The following is a 20,660-nucleotide window of genomic DNA, read 5'->3' on the forward strand; positions in this document are numbered from 1 at the left end:
TTATCCAGGGTGGAAAATTCTTTTATTTAATTTTTAACAAGTTGAAAGGCTTTTTTCTTTCAATTACAGTTGACATTCAATTTCATATTAATTTCAGGTGTACAGCACAATGGTTAGACATTTATATAACTTACAAAGTAATCCCTGATAAGTCTAGTACCCACCTGGCATCACATAATTATTATAATATTATTGACTATATTAGGGTGGAAAATTCGTCATTAATTTGGAAATGACTATAATTCCTTCTAAGTCACTGTTCGGCCCAGAGTTAGGGGAGGATCATTCCTTAGGTAAGGACATGTTTACCCATTCATTCCACAAACGCATGTCTGAGTACCTACTATGTGCTGGGTACTTCTCTAAGTCACTAACAAGACAGACAAGGTCCCTGCCCACCCGGGGCTGACATCCTCGTAGGCAGACTGACACGAAATGGAGGGAGAACAGAAGGGAGGGGCTTGTGGATCCCAGGTGGATAGCAAGTGGGCATAGGGGCAACAGCCAAGGTCCCAGAGGAGTGCTGGGCCTGTCCTAAGGTGGCCCTGAAGACTCTGCAGCTTATTGGTAAGCTGCATAATAACTCAGATTCTGTTATCTGTGCTACCAGGTGCAAAATTCAAGCCTCAAGTGCTTATAAGATATGCTGTTGGCCCTGGCCAGGTGGCTCAGTTGGTTGGCATGTCATCCCATACACCAAAAAGATGCCAGTTCCATTCCTGGTCAGGGCACATACCTAGGTCACGGGTTTGTTCCCTGGTCAGGGCACATACAGGAGGTAACTGATCAATGTTTCTCTCTCATATCAATGCTTCTCTCTCTCATCAATAAATGTATCCTTGGCTGAGGATTAAAAAAAAAGATATGCTGCTGAAAACCAAGCACATGGATGCACCCTCATTTCATGCTGGCCCTTACGCACTGTTACAGGCTTCTCAATGTGTGACAGATTTAACAAAGAAAATACCGATAGCCTTTGACCCAACTATTTCTTCTAAAACTTTATCCCACAGACAAACTCACCCAAGAGTCAAATGTAGGTATTCATGGAGGCAACAAAATATACACACTGAAAACCACTTCCCTGGCCATCAAGAATGAAAACTGGCCCTGGCTGGCGTGTCTCAGTGGTTAGAGCCAACCCGCACACCAAGGGTCTCATGTTCGATTCCCGGTCAAGGGCATGTACCTGGGTTGCAGGTTTGATCCCCAGCCCTGGTCAGGGCACATGTGGGAGGCAACCAATTGATGTGTCTCTCCCACATCTATGTTTCTCTTTCTCTACCCCCTCCTCTCTCTTCCCTTCCACCCTCTCTAAAAATCAACGGAAGAGGATTAACAAAATAAAAATGAAAACTGCCAGTCACCTGTGGAGAGGAGCGCAGCAGTGGAGGAGGGGTGGGCAGGACTGTGCACAGACATGAGAAGATGATCCCACACATCAGATGAAAACAGTGGGTTGTAGCACAGCAGACACAGTCTGATCCCACCGGCATTACAAAACAATTAGGCACCCACAGCAGCCTGCCGATGACAACAACTCGTAAGGGAAGTATGAGATGAGGGTGTGCACATGTGGCTGGTTTTCAACAGCACATCCTATATGCACTTGAGGCTTGAATTTTTCATCCAGTAGCACAGTGGGTCTCAGACTCGCTCTGGGGAGTGCTGTGGGGGTGGGAAGGGGACTTTAGCATTTCACCTCGTAACTTTCTCATCTATTTGAAAATTGTGACTATAGGCAAGTAATATTTTTAAAATACAAAAACTAGTTAACAAAAAGACTCCACTTCGTTTCATTAATGGCCTGCACTGAAGTGAAGGAGGGTCTCTCTGCACCGCATGGCCACACCACAGCTCCGAGAAAGGACATCTGCCCACACACAGTTCAAGGACTGACGGTCAGGAACCCCACCTGCTCGGTGGGTTGTAGCACAGCAGACAGTCTGATCCCACCGGTATTACAAAACAATTAGTGTGATCCTGCCAGAGGTGTGTGATCCACCCTCGCCTCTCCCCTGGCGACTGCAGTCAGTTCCGATCAGCTGTCCCAGCTTCCTCGTCCCTTCCGTCTATTCTCAACACAGTGACCCTCGGAAAACATGTCAGACCACGTCTCCCCTCTTAAGCAGAGCCAAAGCCCCCGAGTGCTCCGCAGAGTGGCAGAGTGCAGCGCCTGCTCACCCCACCAACGGCCTCCCAGCCCTCATGCCCGTGCCACTCTCCCCACTGCCCCAGCTCCAGCCTAAGGCCTCTGCTGCTGGTGGCACTGCCAGGCACAGCCACACTTGCTCTTCTGCTCCAGGTCTTCCTCCAGGGAGCCTACAGCCGGAGACAGGCTGCCCTCGCCCCTCAGGCGGGTATCAGCCTCAGCTCAGGCAGGTCTCCAACCCATTCCCCTCTGGGCACTCCCAGGCCTTCTGTTTCTGCTTTCTCTCCGAGCACAGCTTCCTTCCAACAGCTACATGTTTCCTTACCTGTGCTGCTCACGCCTGCCCCCTCACTGAGCACAAGCTCTGGGAGGGCAGGGGTTTTGTCTGCTGTGTTCATGCTCTAGTCCCCATCCCGTGTCTGACATGTGGCAGTCACTCGGGAAAGACCTGGATGGGAGAAGGTGAACTGAAGAGCCTGGGTCATTTTTATTTATACAGACTGGTTCCGCAGATCAAAAATAACTGAAGCATTTATATGTGAAGATGGTTCAACTCTAGTGGTTAGAATCCTTTTATAAACACTACTGCACACGTTAAACTAAACCACAAAAGAGTTCAGCAACCATAGTGGGTATATGTGGTTCAGTCCCCAGCTGTCTGTCACCAGCCACACAGGGAGCCCCTCTGCCGCTCAGCCCCATGGCCTGAGCACTGCTGGGGCCCCAGGTCCTGGATCCGCTCTGCCTCCAGCCTCGGCCTGGCAGCCCGTCAGCACCCAAGAGAAAGAAAGGATGGGTCCCTGCTTCTCCCCAGCCTCGAGCCGCCTCCCCCATGCTGGGTGCTCAGGGAGTAAGGCCTGAGGTAATACACCGCTTTGCACCATTAGCAAAACAGGAACACTTTTTCTACTCGCTCGAATATCTGGCACAGCCTATTCTGTTTCCAGTGATTTCATCTGGAAAAGTGAACATTCCTCAAAGGAAGAGATAGAGATCAGCAAATCAAGTGACTTGTATCTCTGGGAAATCCTGTAGTGCGTTGACTTCAACAACAGCAAACAAATTATTCACCGCAAAGTGCTTGATTTTTTGTTTTGTTTTGTTTTTCCCGATGAATGACTCTTCATTGTTTTACTTTCAATTACAGTTTCCAATAACTATTATTTAGTATTAGTTTCAGGTGCTCAGTGCTCAGTTGTTTTTAAATCCTTATCCAGGGATGTGTTCATTGATTTTAGAGAGAGGGGGAGAGAGGGAGGGAGAGGGAGAAGGGGGGGGGGGGAGAGAGAGAGAGAGAGAGAGAACATCGATCAGTTGCCTCCCATACATGCCCCGACTGCAGATCAAACTGGCAACCTATTTTTTTTTTTCATCTGTGGAATCAGTCTGTATGTGCCCTGACCAGGAATCGAACCCACAACCTTTCGGTGCATAGGATTCGGTGCTGGGTTTTAAAGGCTGCCTCCTCAGGGAAGCCCTCGGAGACCTGGGAAGGTCCTCTGGCAGCACCCATCAGGATGGGCAGTGGGCACACTCAAGTGCTTCCAGAGATTGAAAAACAGTCAGCACCTCTGGGCAGAGAGCTAGGGGTTGCCATGGAAACCATCGGGATTCCAAGAGCTTGGTGGCACAGAACTTGCTGCTGCACTCTGAAGGAGGAGCTGGTGAGGAGAATTTAGGAACTCTATTAGGACACAACCATTTCAATGAGAACAAACATGGCTCAGGCTTTAGAACACGAAAGGAAAGAAAAAGAGTGGGGAAAGGATATCTGATTTTATTCATCAATAGTACACAGCAACCCTCTTCCTCCTGCAGGAAAAACAATTGTGTTGGGGAAGGTTAAAGAAAAACGAATTCTTCTAAACAGACCAACCCAGAGAAGCTACTCCCCAGCATGAAACCCGGCGGCACCGGGGCTCAGCACAGCATCGGCTCTGAAGCAGGCACGTTCCCCCTCGGGTGACACCTGGCTTCCTCAGCTTCCTCCTTCAACCCCTGACAGGTCAAGTCCAAATGTCTACACCTTTGGGACGCAAGGGCTGTCAAAACCAATGAGGGTTCTGTTCCAACAACTTGCGTTCTCATTGCCCGCCCTTTCTTCTCCTGCCATCTCCAGTCTGTCCTTACAGCAAACAAGCCATCTGGGGTCTGCTTTTCCCAATTGCATAAGCAGTTCCCCTTTGTCCCCGTCTTCCTGTCACTTCTAATGGCTGTAAAACATCAAGACTTGTCTTTCCCAGTCACAGTCATGCCACAGCTCATACAGCGTCCCAATTTCTGTCCTGCTACTTCGCTGGGGGCTCTAGGCACATGCATTCTAAAGACAGTTCGTGTATCTCTCAGACCGTTTAAAAAGCAGGATTTTGAACTGACATTCTCGATCTGCATTTAAGGGGCAGATTACATACCCATGAGAAAGGATGGGAATATACCTAAGAGGTGCGGGAGAAAAAATGACTCCAAAAACACATAGGCAGAAACATGTTGCTGCCTTTGGGGGTCCTGTTTGTTTCACATGATGAATCAGAACATTTCAGGAGGTGCAATAGCACGTGCAAGATTACACATGAACAAGAAATGGGCAGAAAAGGGAAAAACGAGGAATGAGGTTCCATGAAAAGGAGACTGGAGCTGGAGTGGAGACAGTGAGCCTCGCTTCCAATTTCTCCCTTGGAAGAAATCAGGTGGGCTGTTTTGTTTGTTTGTTTTTAAGAAACTTCAAGTGAATAAACATTTATAATTTTTTAAATATAGAATTCCTTTAATGTGTAAGTTTTCAGAGGATTCAGACTCAATCCATTCAACCCTACCTTGACACTAGCTGTCCACACATGGACATCCTGGTGGACGAATGTCCCTGAAACTTCCTGGGATGGTGTGATCGTCTAAACACAATTAATTCCCACCAAGAGACAAGAATGGTGGTAGTTAATCAGTCTGGCTTAGGGAACCACTGGGTATACCCTGCTGGGAATACAATTAAAACAACAACAACCAAAAAACAAAAACAAAAAACACCCAGACATTCACACAACACAAACAACAGAAAAACAAAATCAATAAAGCTACATGGAACAAACTTCAATTTTTGATGGTTTAGAAGTCAGTTTTCACTCTTACAAGGGGCTCTCAGGGCCAAAATTTGGAAGCTGGTCCCAAATTTGCCATTAAAGAGCTATGGAACCTTAGGCATCATTTCAGCACCCTGCTATCTTTACTGGGAAATCAGAGTGTGAGATTAAACAAACTCTTAGATTTCTGAGCTTAAAATATTTTTAAAAGCCTCCTACTGGCAAGACAGCCAAGTCATTATAAGCGTGGTGCACTGGCAGTGACCTTCACGGCTGCAAAGTGCTTTCCTCCTCTATCCGGTCGGAGCCTCACAGCCACCCTGCAAGGATGTCCTCGCCAGGACCCCAAAGTCCAAGCTTGACCTCACTCCCAGAGGCCCACAGTGAAGCAAGCCCCTGCTTCTGAGCACATCCACACCCCAGAAATTACAGCCAGTGTTGGTGACACAGGATGTCACCTGGGGTACAAGTCCTGCACATACAAATCCCAGGGCTTAAAGGGGAAGTCGACAGCAATTAACATGTGCATTTTATAAAGGAGTCAAAACAAGCATGACTGTCAGTAACCACAGCCTCATGCACTCTGACCCTGGGTCCCAGGGCTTCTCACTGAAGGACACGCCCACCCCCTTTTTTTTGTTAATCCTCACCCAAGGATATTTTTTCCATTGATTTTTAGAGAGAGTGAAAGGGAGGGGGAGAGGCAGAGGGAGAGAAACACTGATGTGAGAGACACATCGACTGGTTGCCTCCCACACACGCCCCAACTGGCACACGGAATTGAGCCCACTATCAAGGTATGCGCCCTTGATCAGAATCAAACCCACAACCTTTCAGTCCAAGGGCCAATACTCTACCAACTAAACAAAACCAGGAGGGCTGAAGACCCCCTCTTAATGGCTGCTGGGAGGGTCGGTAGGCATGGTGACAACAGTGGGGCGCAGTGAGCTGTGACGTATCAGGTGAGAGCAGGGCACCTGCAAATGGCTGAGTCCTGCCTCCAAAGAGTGGGCAGATTACCTCTGAACCCCACAAATGATCCCTCCAAGCTTTTTCTCAGGGGTAGTTTGTCCACCAGGGTGCTGAGCAAGCCTGGAGGGACGCCCAGCACAGGCAGCTTCCCAGCCAGGACACCAGACTGACTCCTGAGGAACCGATGGGAATCAGGCAGGTGTAGAAGGGTGCAGGGCATCCCAGAAAGAACCTTTAGGGAAGAGTGGGGCAGGGGGTGAAAGTGGGGTCAGAGAGGGGCACAGGTCAGTGTCAGTGGGACCACGCAAGGTTCAGAGTGCTACACAGCAGGGCTGGGTGTCCACCCTAAAACAGGAACAGTGATGAAGAAAGGAGGAACTGGTGCCCCATTTCTGCACAGAAATCCCCATGTGGTTTAAACTTGATGAATTTCTCACAGCTTGTCATCTTCAGCTGCTGGCGAGGCTGAGATCTATGGTACACACTATGATTAGGTATATTTTTAACTGACGGGACCACACAGAGATCATTTTGTTATATTGTTATTAATAACCAGTGTATTTATTTACACATACAATACCTCTCTTCCAAAAGAGCCCAGAAAACTTCACAGAATCCCAAATCCCCAGGGATGCAGGTGGTATTAATAACTCTAAAACTTCAAAGCTAAAATGTCAATAAGTTTGCTTAAAAAAAAAAAATCCCAATGTTAGGCAGAACAGAAAATCCACCCTCACCTCTGGTCTCCATGGGACAACCTTTTTCAATACTTACATTGTGTCACTTACCTGCTCCAACCCCTGGCACTCAGAGCTAAACCCTAACTCCTGCCCTTTGCTGCAAGTCCCACCATGACTGGCCCCAGCTGCCCCCTTCCAATCTTCCTCACTGGCTGGCCCTGATCTGCTCCAGCCACAATGGTCCCCGCACTGTTTCTGGAACACACTAAACTCGTTTCTGCCTCAGAATTTTTGCGCATGCTGTTTCCTCTCCCTGGAAAGCTCTTCTCTGGGGTAAGTACATGGTCAGCTCCCTGATGGCATTTGGCCCATAGCCTCTCTGACCATCCTCTTGCATCCAGCTCCTCCTCCCCACCTCCCCCGCTACCTCTACCCTGCTAATTTCTATTCTCTTTGTATATTTCTTTAAAACATAGATGGCTACCTGGATTTTTTTACCCAAGTAGTCTGCTCCCCCCTCTAGAAAGCAAATTCACTGGGGTATCTCACCCACAATAGGTCCCTTTAACTTGTTGAAAGTGACAAATACATGCTGGGATCTTCATAAATGAAATGATGGCAAAGAAAAGCAATGACTTTACAGTAATGTTTTGTTAGCAACTGCACTTATGAAGCCGCATACTGACATCTCCTGGATTACCCAGGAAAGAAAAAAGACTACTCAGACGAGAGCAGAAATAATTTTTCAGTGATTCTTAAAAAGTCAAGTCTCCTACAACGGTCAGCTTCTGCCGTCACTGTCGGAAGACATTCCCACCTGGAGCCTCCTGGGCAGCTCCAGAGCACCCAGAGCCACGTTTCATTTTGTTTTTATTGATCACAAAGGGGTCCTGTTAGTAGCAGCAACTGTTAGCAGACAAAAGGTCCAGTCAGTTACACCATACTCTAAATTCTCAAGTATTAGGAAGTGCTCTATCACTGCTCAGTCAGCATTTATATTTATAGTGGAATCTGAAAATGTTTGGCCAAGACGAGTCCCCTGTGGTAAGCCCCAAGCACACACCCAGACTCTAGTGTGATATTACATTTATGTGTCAGAGGAGAACCCAGTTACCCGTGAAAAAATGGAAGAGGTCAATATAAGAGACGGGAAACAAACTCTCTACGAGTCCATATTGCTCTGGGACTTTCTTTAAGTCCCGAACAATCCTTTAAGACACACACATTTCTCAAAGCAATGAAAGGCCGAAACATATCTCCTTGAAAATCCGAATGCCAGGAGAGAGTACCAGGCAGCTTAACCCGTGCCCGCCAGGATTGGGATTGCTTTGCTTTTCACTGCAGATTCTTGAAACAAGAGACCTTCCCAAAGTGGAAGTCTCAGTCGAGTCCAAAAATAAATAAGAGTGAGAGAACAAAAACATGGGCACACTTGAGACAACCAAGAACCCAGGGTCTGTGGATGTCTGGACCAAAACACCTAATGCCAAAACTTCCGAAGCAAATGTGGCAGCCAGCCATCCTGTGGCTTCAGCTGTGGCATCTAAAGGGGAAGCGGCTCCACACAGATGACACTGGTCTCCTCTCAGACCTCGGAGGGAAGCCCCCGAATAGCCCCACCACCCTACTCATGTCCTTCACAGAACAAACGCTCTCTCTTCCCAGCATCTATAGTGGGAAAAGCAACTAACTTGTGGAGAAAACGCATTTTGGAGAAAAAGCTATTGCAGCTGGAAAAGCATTCTTGGATGTCATGAATAAGATACTCTGACTCTAAGGAATTGTAAATTTGATGCTGGAGTGTGTGAAAGTATGAATAAGCAGATTTAAGGAAATATTATGGAGCCATGGTAACAGAAACTATGGAAGAAACTCCAGTTGCACAGAACTGCTTAAAAATAAACCGGATACTAAAATACCAGCAAAAAGCTACAATGACTCACACTGTTCTCCTCAAATACTTATGAGAACAGCAAGTTCTTTGACAGTCTTCCAGGCTTTCTTCCTATCAGAGAAACGTGAGACAAAGAAAGTAAGAAGAAGGAAAAGAAGCTTTGAAAATTTTCTCTAATTTTACCATCAACCTGATATGAATAAGACCTTGTATGTTTTAGAGTTTGATGGAAGTATGGAAACATACACTCATACAACAAGAATTGTTTTGAGACTTTTCATAAAAGCCAAACTGAATTCAGAAAGTATAACTGGGCCCCAGAGTGCGCTGCACTGACTGTGTTCTCAGTGTGGGAAAGAATCATTTCTATCATTAACATACAACCTTTTAAGGCATTTTGTAGGAACGTGACCATCTTCTCCCTTCGTTCACTTGAGTACGCCCCACCGCCCTCCCTGGAACCTTGTCTCCACTGTATGTCCTCTAACTATACTTACAGAAGACCCTTAATCCACAGGTTTCAGCCATGGGGCTCCACTCTGGCCTACCCTACCTGCCTGGCCAGCCTCAGCCTCCTGCCAGGCCCTGAACAGCCACACATGCTGCATGCTACTACCAGAGACTGCCCTTCCTTGTCAACTCCTACCCATCCTGCAAGGCCCATCCTGCAAGGCCCAGTTTAAGTGCCACCTCCTCTGAGGAGCTTCCCCTACCCCCCACCATGCTAGTGACCCTCGGCCCCCCACTGTCTCCTTGTAGTTCCTCTATGGTGCCATATTTCCCCAATGAAGCTGTTAGCTCCTGGGAAACCCTGGTGACTATCACAGTACCTGCAGCTGTGCAGTGACAGCTGCTGAAGGAAGAAATGGAGCCAGGGAATGAATTTCTCAGGAAACCTCCAAGTCCTGGGGCATCCTCATTAGATTAGGACGGGCCTCCTCCCTGTTCCCCTTCCCCTGCCCTACTCACTGTATCTCTTTTCTCCTCTTCCCATGAAGTAATTATTCCCCTGTGCAAACGGCCAATCTTCCTCATGCCAGAGACTTGTTTTGGACGTACTACATCCTCACCTACAAGTCTGTCTGGAGTCAAGGCATCAGGAAAACTTGTTTGCGAAAAGGCTTTGCTGGCAATTGAACAGTTTTGACAAAGTGCTGGTACTTAAACGACCCCTTAAAATTTACTCTGTGAGGCCTAACTTTTTAATCTTTTGCAACATAAATTATTCAAATCCCACAAATCACTGAGATTTCCATTTGGTTTCTTACCCAAACCCCAGGACAATCACTCAAGTACACAGTGATGTTGAGCAAGGGAAAGCGTTGCCCATGCAGACAAATGTCAACCCAAGAAGGGACTCACGGCAGGACAACTCGAACATGCGGAGCCTGACCAGCCGCATCTTCCAAAAACAGAGCCAGGCCAGCGTGGCTCAGTGGCTGAGCACTGATCTATGAACCAGGAGGTCACAGTTCCATTGCCGTCTGGGCACATGCCCGGGTTGTGGGCTCCACCCCCCCCGTGTGGGGCATGCAGGAGGCAATGATCCTCTCTCATCATCGATGTTTCTCTCTCTCCCTCTTCCTTCCTTTTTGAAATCAATAAAAAATAGTTTAAGAACACAAGATCTGGAAGCCTGCTGCAGACACCCCCACCATGTGGAGGAGGAGATTCCCATGTATCTGCGAGAGCACTGCAAGGAACGGAACCCAATGGGACTGACTCAGCGCTTGGGTGTTACAAGCCATGTGCCCCAAGCAAACCCCGTTACTGCTCTGTGCCTCTGGTTTCCACTCATAAAACAGGAAGATGATGCCCACCCTGAAGACTGCTTAAGGACTAGCTTAGCTAATGCAGGAAGCCTGTCTCGTGTAGGGAACATGGAATGCTGGTTCCCCTCCCGGCTCTGGTATGCATCTAATAAGATGGAGCAGAAAGACCTGGGGCTGAGCACGAGACTCCCTGGCCTTAGGTGAGCTTGTTCATAAAAGGACGTGCTCCTTAAGCTCTACTTAGACTCGAACATGCTAAGGAGAGACTGGGCGTGTGGACAAAGGATGGACAGGGCTGGCTGTGCCAATCCCCGGTTCAAAGTTTTCAGTGAACATGTGCATTGTATGTTTTGTGTCAAAACAAAAAACATGGTTTCATAAATAAATCAAGACAACAATCAAAAGGGAATCTTCTTTTTAATTAATCTGGCCTTTGTCCATTACGAGGGCCATGATCATCCACCCAGTCTACTGCTTGTTTTCCCTTCCTTCAACACCTATGTACTGGGGACCACTGGGGCACATGCTGTTCTCGTGCTGGAGAACCTAACGGTATGGAACAGACCAAACCCTGCCTCCTGGAGTCTGTGCTCCAGTGCAGGTGACTGACAAAGAAACGAATCACACAGTAGCTGCTCTGCAGAGAAATAAAGCAAGGAAAAGGGATGAGGGTGGAGGCAGACAGGAGACTGCACGTGTAAACAGAGGGGCTGCAGAAGGCCACACAGAAGGTGATAGGTGACAGCTGAAGGAGAGGGAAGGAGTGAGCCAGGAGGGCCTCCAGGGAAAGGTGCCCCACAAAAGGAGAGCAGGGCTGACAGACTGCAGTGCTTCCCAGGAGAGATGACGTGAGGCCAGGCAGACAGGAGGAGAAATGAAGATGTGTGCGCTTTGGAAACCACTGAGGATAACACACAATGACTCATTCTCTCAACCGCTATCCCACCACGTTGTCCATCCCCGACTCTGACTCGGTTTCCAAGCATGTGCTCAGAGCCCACCAGCGTCCTAAATATGGATGTACGATGCCCGTCCTCAAAGAAGAGTTCTGTCCAAGGCACGTAAACCAACACATCCAATGCTGTTACTCTCCACCCCCGCCACCCCACTGAGGCTGCACCCCCTCGCCTATCTGAAGCCCTGTATTTCCCCCTGAACTCAGCTCTCCCAGACCCAGACTTGCCCACGGCCCACTGTGGGTAAGAAGCAGGGATGGAGAGCATGAGCCCTTTCCACTGAGCCGATGTGGCTCCCAGAAGCAGAAATGTCCAACATCCTAGGGGAACCATGCTGCCTGGGGACCAGCTGCGCAAATATGGAACCCGAAAGTCCTCCTCCCTCATCAAGTGGTCCGGGACCCCCATCTCCAGAGGCTCAGTCTTCCATTCCGTAGCTTCAGAGTGAGGCGATCAGGTGAGAGGTCCGCCTCCTCCTGCTGGCAAACTTCCCAGCTCACTCCTTTCCACCCCTTTCCACACTTGCACAGAGTCAGACAGACCCATTCTGCTAAATGCTGGGTGTGAGCTGACAACCCCAAGAGCTAATGCCATGTACAAAGAGCAGAACAGAAAATGTGTTTGAAACAAGCTAGCACTCACTCCAGGTAAGTCTGGGGCGGGTCCTTTAAGAATTACTCCCTCTCCATCTGCACCAGGGGTTTCATTTCCAATTGGAAAGTAACTGATTAGTTCATACTTCATAATTGTGTATGAACAGTGAATGCTCAGCAGTGAATTCCTTTGGCCTGAGAATGAAGAGGAAATGGTTCTGAAGACCTAGAGAAAGGCGGGTCAGTTCACTTTATTCTGAAAATTGGCCCGAGGAAGAAAGGAAAGCAGCAGATGCAGAAAACGCTCCAGGAAACCTCTACCTTTGGAACATGCAGGAGGCGGGAAAGGGAGCTTTCCCTCCCAACGTGGGGAAATAAACTTCACCACGAACTGCCGTACTGCACAGCAGCCTTCAGAAGCACCAAGGGAAGTCCCCTCTAGAAAGGCCCACTGGGTACGCACTGGCTCAAGGACCACACGAGCAGAGGGTGCACGAACTTGCCCCCTGGCCATTAATTCCTCAGTGTCCTTTAGGACAGCCTGGCGACTCAGCACCCCCGACCCGGGCCATCCATGCAGGCTCACAGAGGGCCTTCTCCCACTCCACCTGAACTCCATGGGGAAGGTCTCTGCCCTTTAATCTACAGGTAACCCAAAGCAGGTGCTCAAGGAATGAGACAGAACCACAAGGCAAAGGGGAGAGCAGGAGGGAGAGGGGGAGCTGTCTCGGCTGGATCCTGAAGGTTAGAGAAAGTGACACTTCCCATGGGAGAAATTAGCATTAAAAAAAAAAAAGCCAGCTCTGGAGTCATGTAGTAACCCTGAAATGACTAGGTTTGCCCTAGTGTCTTTTACATCTGAATAGCTCACAGAAAACAAGTCATGGCCGGCCCCCAGGCACCTTCAGGTGGCTTCCCATGTTCTGGGCAGTAATTGTCTCAGCAGCAGAGGAAGGACAAGACCTATTGTCACCAGGTCTCAGTCCAGCTAGTCAGCTACTTACCCACAGGTTTCATCCAGGAGCCGGAGCGAACAGTGTTTACACATGTCCCCAAACTCATATTTCTTACATAACAGAAACGTGTCAGCTGACAGGTCCATGTCTCGGACTGATTTTTACAGCGATACTTTTTTAGACCTCTGGTTGGCAAGCACCCTGGGAACGTGGGGACTTGGCTGAAGAATTCCCTGAGCTAAATATTGACTTGATGCTCCAATGGTTTAAAAATAGAAAAAGTTACTTTAAAAAGGACAAAAATGACACACTTTCCAAACTGATGTTAATGTGAGCATGCAAACAACAATGCAAGGAAATGTATAGGAAGGTTCCCAGATTTGAAAGAAAACTTGAGAGTAGGCCTAGCCAAGCCAGCCAACAAGTCGCCTAAAAACTCTAGTTATTCCCTGTCCCCAAAACCCTTAGAGGGGGCAGCCCCACCATGGGAATGGAACATGCTCCACAGAAGAATATTTTTATGAGAAATACAGCCACATTAGTTTTCAAGGTTGGGGCGGGACGGTGGAGCCAGGAGACTTGGATTCTAGTGCTGCCTCTGGCCTTGACCTGCACAAGCCACTTCCCCACCTGCCTTAGCCTCCTCACCTACTGAAAGAGACATTCCCCTAAATCGCTGTACAAACAGTATCACTACATCTTGCGGTCAGTCCCTCTAGTCATTTACTTATTCACTAATTCATGTACCTGAACAGCTGCTACAGTGCAGGTGTGGAAGACCACAGTGAACAGATCAAGTGCCGACTTCTCAGAACCGGCATTTTAGGGATCTGCACATATTCGGCCTTCCATAAGCTGCTGAATGCGGGAACGTTCTCCCTAGCACCAGACACAATGACCAGACTTCTCAAGCTGGACTCTTTCCTGGCCCAATTCATTAGTGCAGCCTGCTGCAGGGAAGGTGGTGATGGTGACACTCAAGTAGGACGGTGCTGTGACCAGTCTAACAAATGTCACCTATTATTATTATTACATAGTCAGCCATTAAAGAATGAAAATTGAAACAAAATGGAAAGAAATAGCCCTGGCATAAAAACTCAATTTCCTTCTTTACTCAGTAATTAGGACAGCATTTTATTCCAAAAATAGATTTGTATATTCTACGCAATGAGAGGAAAGACACGCGCTGCAAAGTAAGTTATTAGACTACGCGCTGCTCAAGCGCAAGCTCATATCCTCTTCATCTCGGAACCTCGGAGCTGCGCACAGGCAGCTGCACAGAGAAGAGCACTGGTTTGCCGACTGAATAGCATTGGCTACTGCTGGCTGTCACAGCTATACCAGAGGCCTGCCATGCGCAGGAGCCTTCCACACTCTTCCACACTCCTCTTTAATATCCACTCCCCCTTTTACAGATGTGGGGGGGGGGGGGGGAAGAACCAGTCACCGAGGTCAGCGAGTTAGGAAGTGGCGCCCCTGCACTGGGGACAGGGAGACTAGCATGACCTGGAGATGGGCACCTGCCAGTCCCTGGACTTCCCAATTCTCAGTTCCTTCCCTTCAAGCTGGCAGCCCTCCACTGCCTACGCCTCCTCCAACTTCCCATTCTGTAGCTGTCTTTCTACTTTCTTGATATTATCCTTTTTTAAAAAATATATTTTATTGATTTTTTACAAAGAGGAAGGGAGAGGGATAGAGAGCTAGAAACATCGATGAGAGAGAAACATCGATCAGCTGCCTCCTGCACACTCCCTACTGAGTATGTGCCCACAACCAAGGTACATGCCCTTGACTAGAATCGAACCCAGGACCTTTGAATCTGCAGGCCGACGCTCCATCCACTGAGCCAAACTGGCTAGGCTTGATATTATCCTTTGAAGTAGAAAAGTATTAATTTTTATACAGTCCAACTTATCCATTTATTTATTTATTTATTTATTTATTTATTTATTTATTTATTTATTTATTTATTTATGTTAATCCTGAGACATGCTGAAGGGAAGGGAAACGCTGATGTGAGAAACATCGATCAGTTGATTTCCGTTCATGCCCCGATCAGGATCAAACTCGAAACCCCAGGATGCGCCCTGACCGGGAATCAGCTGGCAATCTTTCAGCACACAGGACACAGCCTCAACCAGCGGAGCCACTCGGCCGAGTTTCTTTCTTCCTTTTGTTGTTTGTTTTGGTGTCATAGCTAAGAAACCATTGCCTAATCCAAGGTGCTGAACAGTTACGCCTGTTTTCCTCTAAGAATTTTATAGATTTAGCTCTTACACTTGGTCTCTGATTCATTTAGAGCTCAGTTTATATGTGGTGTGGGGCAAAGGTCCATATTCATTCTGTTACATGTAGATACCAGGTGGTCCCAGCACTAACTGTTCAAAACACTACTCATTATTCTTTGGCTTGACGCTCTTGTCTAAAATCAACTGACCATAAATGTTAGGGATTCATTCTGTTCTCTTGGTTCTACCCTCATGCCAATACCAGCCTTGAACACTTGTACACGTTTTGAAATTGGGAAGTGTGAGTTCTGCTTTTTCCAAATTGTTTTGACTATTCTGGATACTTTGCATTTCCATATGAATTTTAAGATCAGCTTGTTGATTTCTACAAAAGAAGTCGCTGGGCTTTTGATAGGGGTTACACTGAATCTGAATATCAATTTAGGGAATACTGCCAACTTAACAATGTTAAGTCTTCCAATGCATGGATGTGGAATATCTTTCCATTTACTTGAGTTTACCTTTAATTTCTTTCAACAATGTTTTGTAGTTTTCAGTGTACAAGTCTTGTATTTCAAATTTATTCCTAAATATTTTACTATTTTTCATGCTATTATACGGAATTGTTTTCTAAATTTTATTTTTGGATTATCCATTGTTAGTCTACAGAAATACCATATCGTTTATATATTGATCTTGTATTCTGAAACTTGTTGAACTCGTATATATTAGTTCTAATAGTTTTTATTAGATTCCTTAGGATTGTTACATGTAAGATCACATCATCTGTGAACTGAGATAGTTTTACGTTTTGCTTTCTGATCTGTATGCCTTTCATTTACCGTTCTTGCCTCACCGCCCTGGCTAGCGGTGAGTAGCAGTGGTGAGAGCAGACACCCTGCCCTCAGTCCTCTTCACCCAGCTCTGTGAGTTTTCATCACGCCCTCTATCAGGTCGAGGGCGTTCCTACCTTGAGGAGTGTTTTCATCGTGCAGGGAGTTGCACTGAAGGGATGCTCAGGTTTTTCATGTTACAGAACAAACATATCACCAGAAACCTAAGTTAACTTAGATTAAAACCCCTTGACATTACATTATATATTTGGATTAGTTTGAAGCGTCAGATGGAGCCAAATAAAAATCTATTTTAAGCAACTCAAAGAAAATAGCTTATTCTCTGGCTCCAAGAAAAGGATAAATTGTGATACTAAAGAAACAAAAGAGACTGCTGGAACCTGAATCTTGGCCTCTCGCTGTCTCCCTGAACAACATGAGCTTCAGCACCCGCTCTGGCTTCTTTCTTCACAAACTCCCGAACCCGGGGCTCCGTGCACTCTCCCAGCCACTGAGCCCAGCCTGCCAGTAGCACAGCCAGCTGGGGCTCAGGCTCCTGGATCACCGTATCCCACTCCACCAGCATCCAGGTGGCTGGGGTCCGGGGGCCTGACTGTGAGGATGGTTGGGGGGTCTGGCAGCATATGGGGGCATCCGGAGTAAGAAGCAGACTAAGCAATGCCTGAGTGACCACCTGGCCTCCTACTTGGAGAGGGTGAGGAGCCTGAAGGCTGATACTCGGGAGACTGGAGAGCATAATCCAGGAACACGTGGAGAAGGGACCCCAGGTCAGAGACTGGGGGCACTATTTCAAGACCATGGAAGACCAGAGGGCTCAGATCTTTGCAGGTTCTGTGGACAATGCCAGCATCATTCTGCAGATGGACAAGGCATGTCTTGCTGCTGATGACTTCAGAGTCAAGTATGAGATAGAGTCGGCCATGCACCGACTGGAGAGTGACATCACTGGCTCTGAAAGTGTCACTTGGCTGCAGCTGGAGACAGAGATCAAAGCTCTCAAGGAGGAGCTGCTCTTCATGAAGAACCACGAGGAGGAAGCAAATGGTCTACAAAACCAGATTGCCAACTCTGGGCTGACTGTGGAGTTGGGTGCTCCCAAACCTCAGGACCTCAGCAAGATCCTGGCAGACAGCAGGCCTAGTATGACGAGCTGGCTCAGAAGAACCGAGAGGAGCTAGACAAGCACTGGTCCCACCAGATTGAGGAGAGCACCACAGTGGCCACCTCGCAGACCGCTAAGATAGGCGCTGCTGAGATGACACCCCTGGAGCTAAGACAAATGGTTCAGTTCTTGGAGATAGACCTGAACTTGAGACCTCTGAAGACCAGCTTGGAGAACAGCCTGCGGGCAGTGAGACACGCTATGCCAGGCAGATGGAACAGCAGGCAGGATCCTGCTCTACCTGGAGGCAGAGCTCCCCAGACCTGGGCAGAGAGGCAGCACCAGGCCCAGGAGTGCAAGGCCCTGCTGAACATCAAGGTCAAGCTGGAGGCTGAGATCACCACCTATGGCTGCCGGCTGGAAGCAGGGGAGAACTTCGGTTTTGGTGATGCCCTGGACAACAGCAACTCCATACACTCCATCCTAGAGACCACCACCACAGGATGTCTGGCAAAGTGGTGTCTGAGGTCAGTGACACCAAAGTTCTGAGGTGTTAAGGAGGCAGCAGAAGTGGAGCACCCCTTGGGGGGCAGGAGGCCAATAAAAAGTTCAGAGATCACTGGGGGTTTAAAAAAAAAAAAAAAAAAAAAGAAATACCAGAGAAAAAGATGGATGTCCCCAAAACTTATGTAATTATTTAAACCTCTGCATAATAAAATGTCATGTGGAAAGCAAATAAAGAAAAATGGATTCAACACAACTGACAAAATCTTATTACCTAAACTATGTTCAGGGCTGATATGAAGACTGAGGGGCCAAAGGAGCTGCCGTAGGTGAGCATACTGGAGGAAAGACAGCTGGGCACCGACAGGAAGGCTCCCTGAAGTTCCGCCCGCTAAGCCAGGCCCGTAACCAGTGAAGAGCCTCGCACAGTCCTGGCCCTCTCCTTTCTGCCTGTCATCCACCAAGAAGCATCCACTGCAGCTACAGGACAGAGGGACCTCAACCAGCCTGGCTCTAGAGCGGCTGTGTGGAACTACCCCCCAGTGATAGGCACAATAAGAAATATATTTTTGTTAGCTTAAACCTCTGAGATTTGGGGCTCGCTTATTACTGCAACGTAACCTAGCCAAGTCTAACAGAGCAAATTACCATGTGAGGAAAATAGCTTAACTCCCTTTAAAAATGGAAATAACTTGCCCTAGCCAATTTGGCTCAGTGGATAGAGTGTCAGCCTACAGACCAAAGGGTCCCGGGTTTGATTCCTGTCAAGGGCACATACCTGGTTGCAGGCTCCTCCCTAGCCCTGGCCCTGGTCGGGGCTCATGCAGGAGGCAATCAATCGATGTGTTTCTCTCACATCGATGTTTCTCTCTGTCTTTCCCTCTCTCTCCCACTCTCCCTAAAAATCAATGGAAGAATAGCCTCAGGTAAGGATTAAAAACAACACAAAAAAAGGCAGTAACTTATAAAAATAAGAAAAATTAAAATGACAATGCCAGTTTTAGTGGGCTATAGGAAAATAGGAATGTATTCTAACACTGCTAATAGCCTTCATGGAAAAATCTGGAAATACAGAACAAGGCTGATAATAGTTACCGACCTCTAACCCAGCAGTCCCACTTTGGGGAATATGCCGCAAGCAAATAAACTCAAAGAAAAATAGCCTGAACAAAATGTTCATCTCAGTAATATTTATAACAACAAAGACTGGAGACAAGTCAAATGCTCGTGAACTGAGAAAACATGGTGAGTTGACAGAATGGATGCCACACGGCCATTATAAAGGACAAGCAGGTAAGCCGTTTTATATGCGAAACTGGGTGTAAGCAAAGAAAAGCAGAGTATAGCAGCACACAGACATTCATTTCACAAACTTTAAAGGCAAGGACTTCCTTCTCTCGGTATTTTCATTTTTGTAGCCCAGTGAGGTAGACGCTCAAATATTTGCTAAGTGACTGAATGTCTGAACCAACAAATGACCAACTGTGTGTGTGTGTGAGTGGGGGAGGGAGGTATACAAGGGATGGAGAAGACCGTGGTGACGCAGGGAGTCTCCTTAGCCTCGTTTCTGTGAAGTGGCTTCAGTGGTCCATTTTAAGATGCATCCATATTTGCACCAGGGAAAGGGAAATCATACTCTTTCTTCACATAACAAAGCTGGATTCACGTTCAAGAGAATGGGTCACGCATGGCTTTCCACACATAAAAACTCACTAAACGCCCAGCTCTCCAACACTAGGAAGGAGTCCTCAGCAGTGTTGCCTCTGAAGTTCAAGGAGAGGCTGGCAGGCCACCTGCCAGTGTTAGGCAGAGACAGAAGTGGGATCAGGCCCCCACGAGGTCGTGCCAAAATGCCAGAAGAGTGGTGGACACACAAAGAAGACTCATCATTCAGACACCTGGACACTTTCTCAGTTGACTAATATTTGTAATCATAGAACCTCCTTCCATAACTATAAACACCATGTGTCTTCCTTTGGACTAGTAGTTGCATTAATGGGGAAAATTTACCAGAAATTTAAAGGGCAGTCATACTAAGTTGTCTTTCACCAGACACTAAGCCACTTTTTAAAAAAAATATATTTTTATTGATTTCAGAGAGGAAGGGAGAGACAGAAACATCAACGATGAGAGAATCACCAATCGGCTGCCTCCCACACATCCCCCACTGGGGACCGAGCCCCAAACCCAGGCATGTGCCCTTGACTGGAATCAAACCTTCAGTCCGCAGGCCGATGCCCTGTCCACTGAGCCAAACCAGCCAGGGCTAAGCCACCTTTGAGTAACTCATCCCAGGTTTCATCACATGAATGGGGAGGGGGCTGGAGTCCTTCTCACATCTATTCCCACCCCCACCCTCCTGATACTCACTTCCTCTTCTCCACAATGTGAGGGTGGGCTAGATGAAAAGGGTCTTTGCAGTTCTGATCTCCACCACTCTAAATATGGAAAAGGATATGACCTCTAGTCACCAAAATCTAAAAAGCATGTATGAGCCACAGTTAAACACATTCAATAGCTGTGGCTTCTTCTGCCCCACATACGCAAGCCTTCTACGCTGATGGCCCAGGCAGTCACATTCAACAAAGACTCACTTTATGGCTCTAAAGAACAAATGTACATTGATTTGCCACCAAGTCAACCCAGGAGGAGTCCCAACACGTAAAGTAAAGCTGCCTGCCAAAGACAGAGCGGCGTTATTCCAACATAATTTTAGAATCCCTTCACACAAGCAGCATTACACACATTCTCCCTTTCTTTCTCTCTCTCTTTCTCTCTCTCATGGAGATGGTGGTCAGGGTTGGAGAGCACATGAGGACGTGTCAGCTTATCACCGCCACTACCTCCCCCGTTCGCTTCAGGGTGTCCTGCATCCTACCCACAGTGCCTAACAAGTGACATAGATGGCCACAGATACGACAGC

At 47.5% G+C, this 20,660-nt stretch overlaps 1 protein-coding gene and 1 pseudogene across 3 annotated transcripts in view; one reads left to right on the forward strand and one right to left on the reverse strand.

Moving 5' to 3' along the window:
* The window catches only part of PACSIN2 (protein kinase C and casein kinase substrate in neurons 2), a 117,187-nt gene that overhangs the window by 31,924 nt on the left and 64,603 nt on the right, over positions 1-20,660 (reverse strand). The window lies entirely within an intron of this gene.
* LOC118650763 lies at positions 16,929-17,782 on the forward strand (annotated as a pseudogene).

Source organism: Myotis myotis, unplaced genomic scaffold (genome assembly GCF_014108235.1).
Source record: "Myotis myotis isolate mMyoMyo1 unplaced genomic scaffold, mMyoMyo1.p scaffold_m19_p_3, whole genome shotgun sequence".
NCBI lineage: Eukaryota > Metazoa > Chordata > Mammalia > Chiroptera > Vespertilionidae > Myotis > Myotis myotis.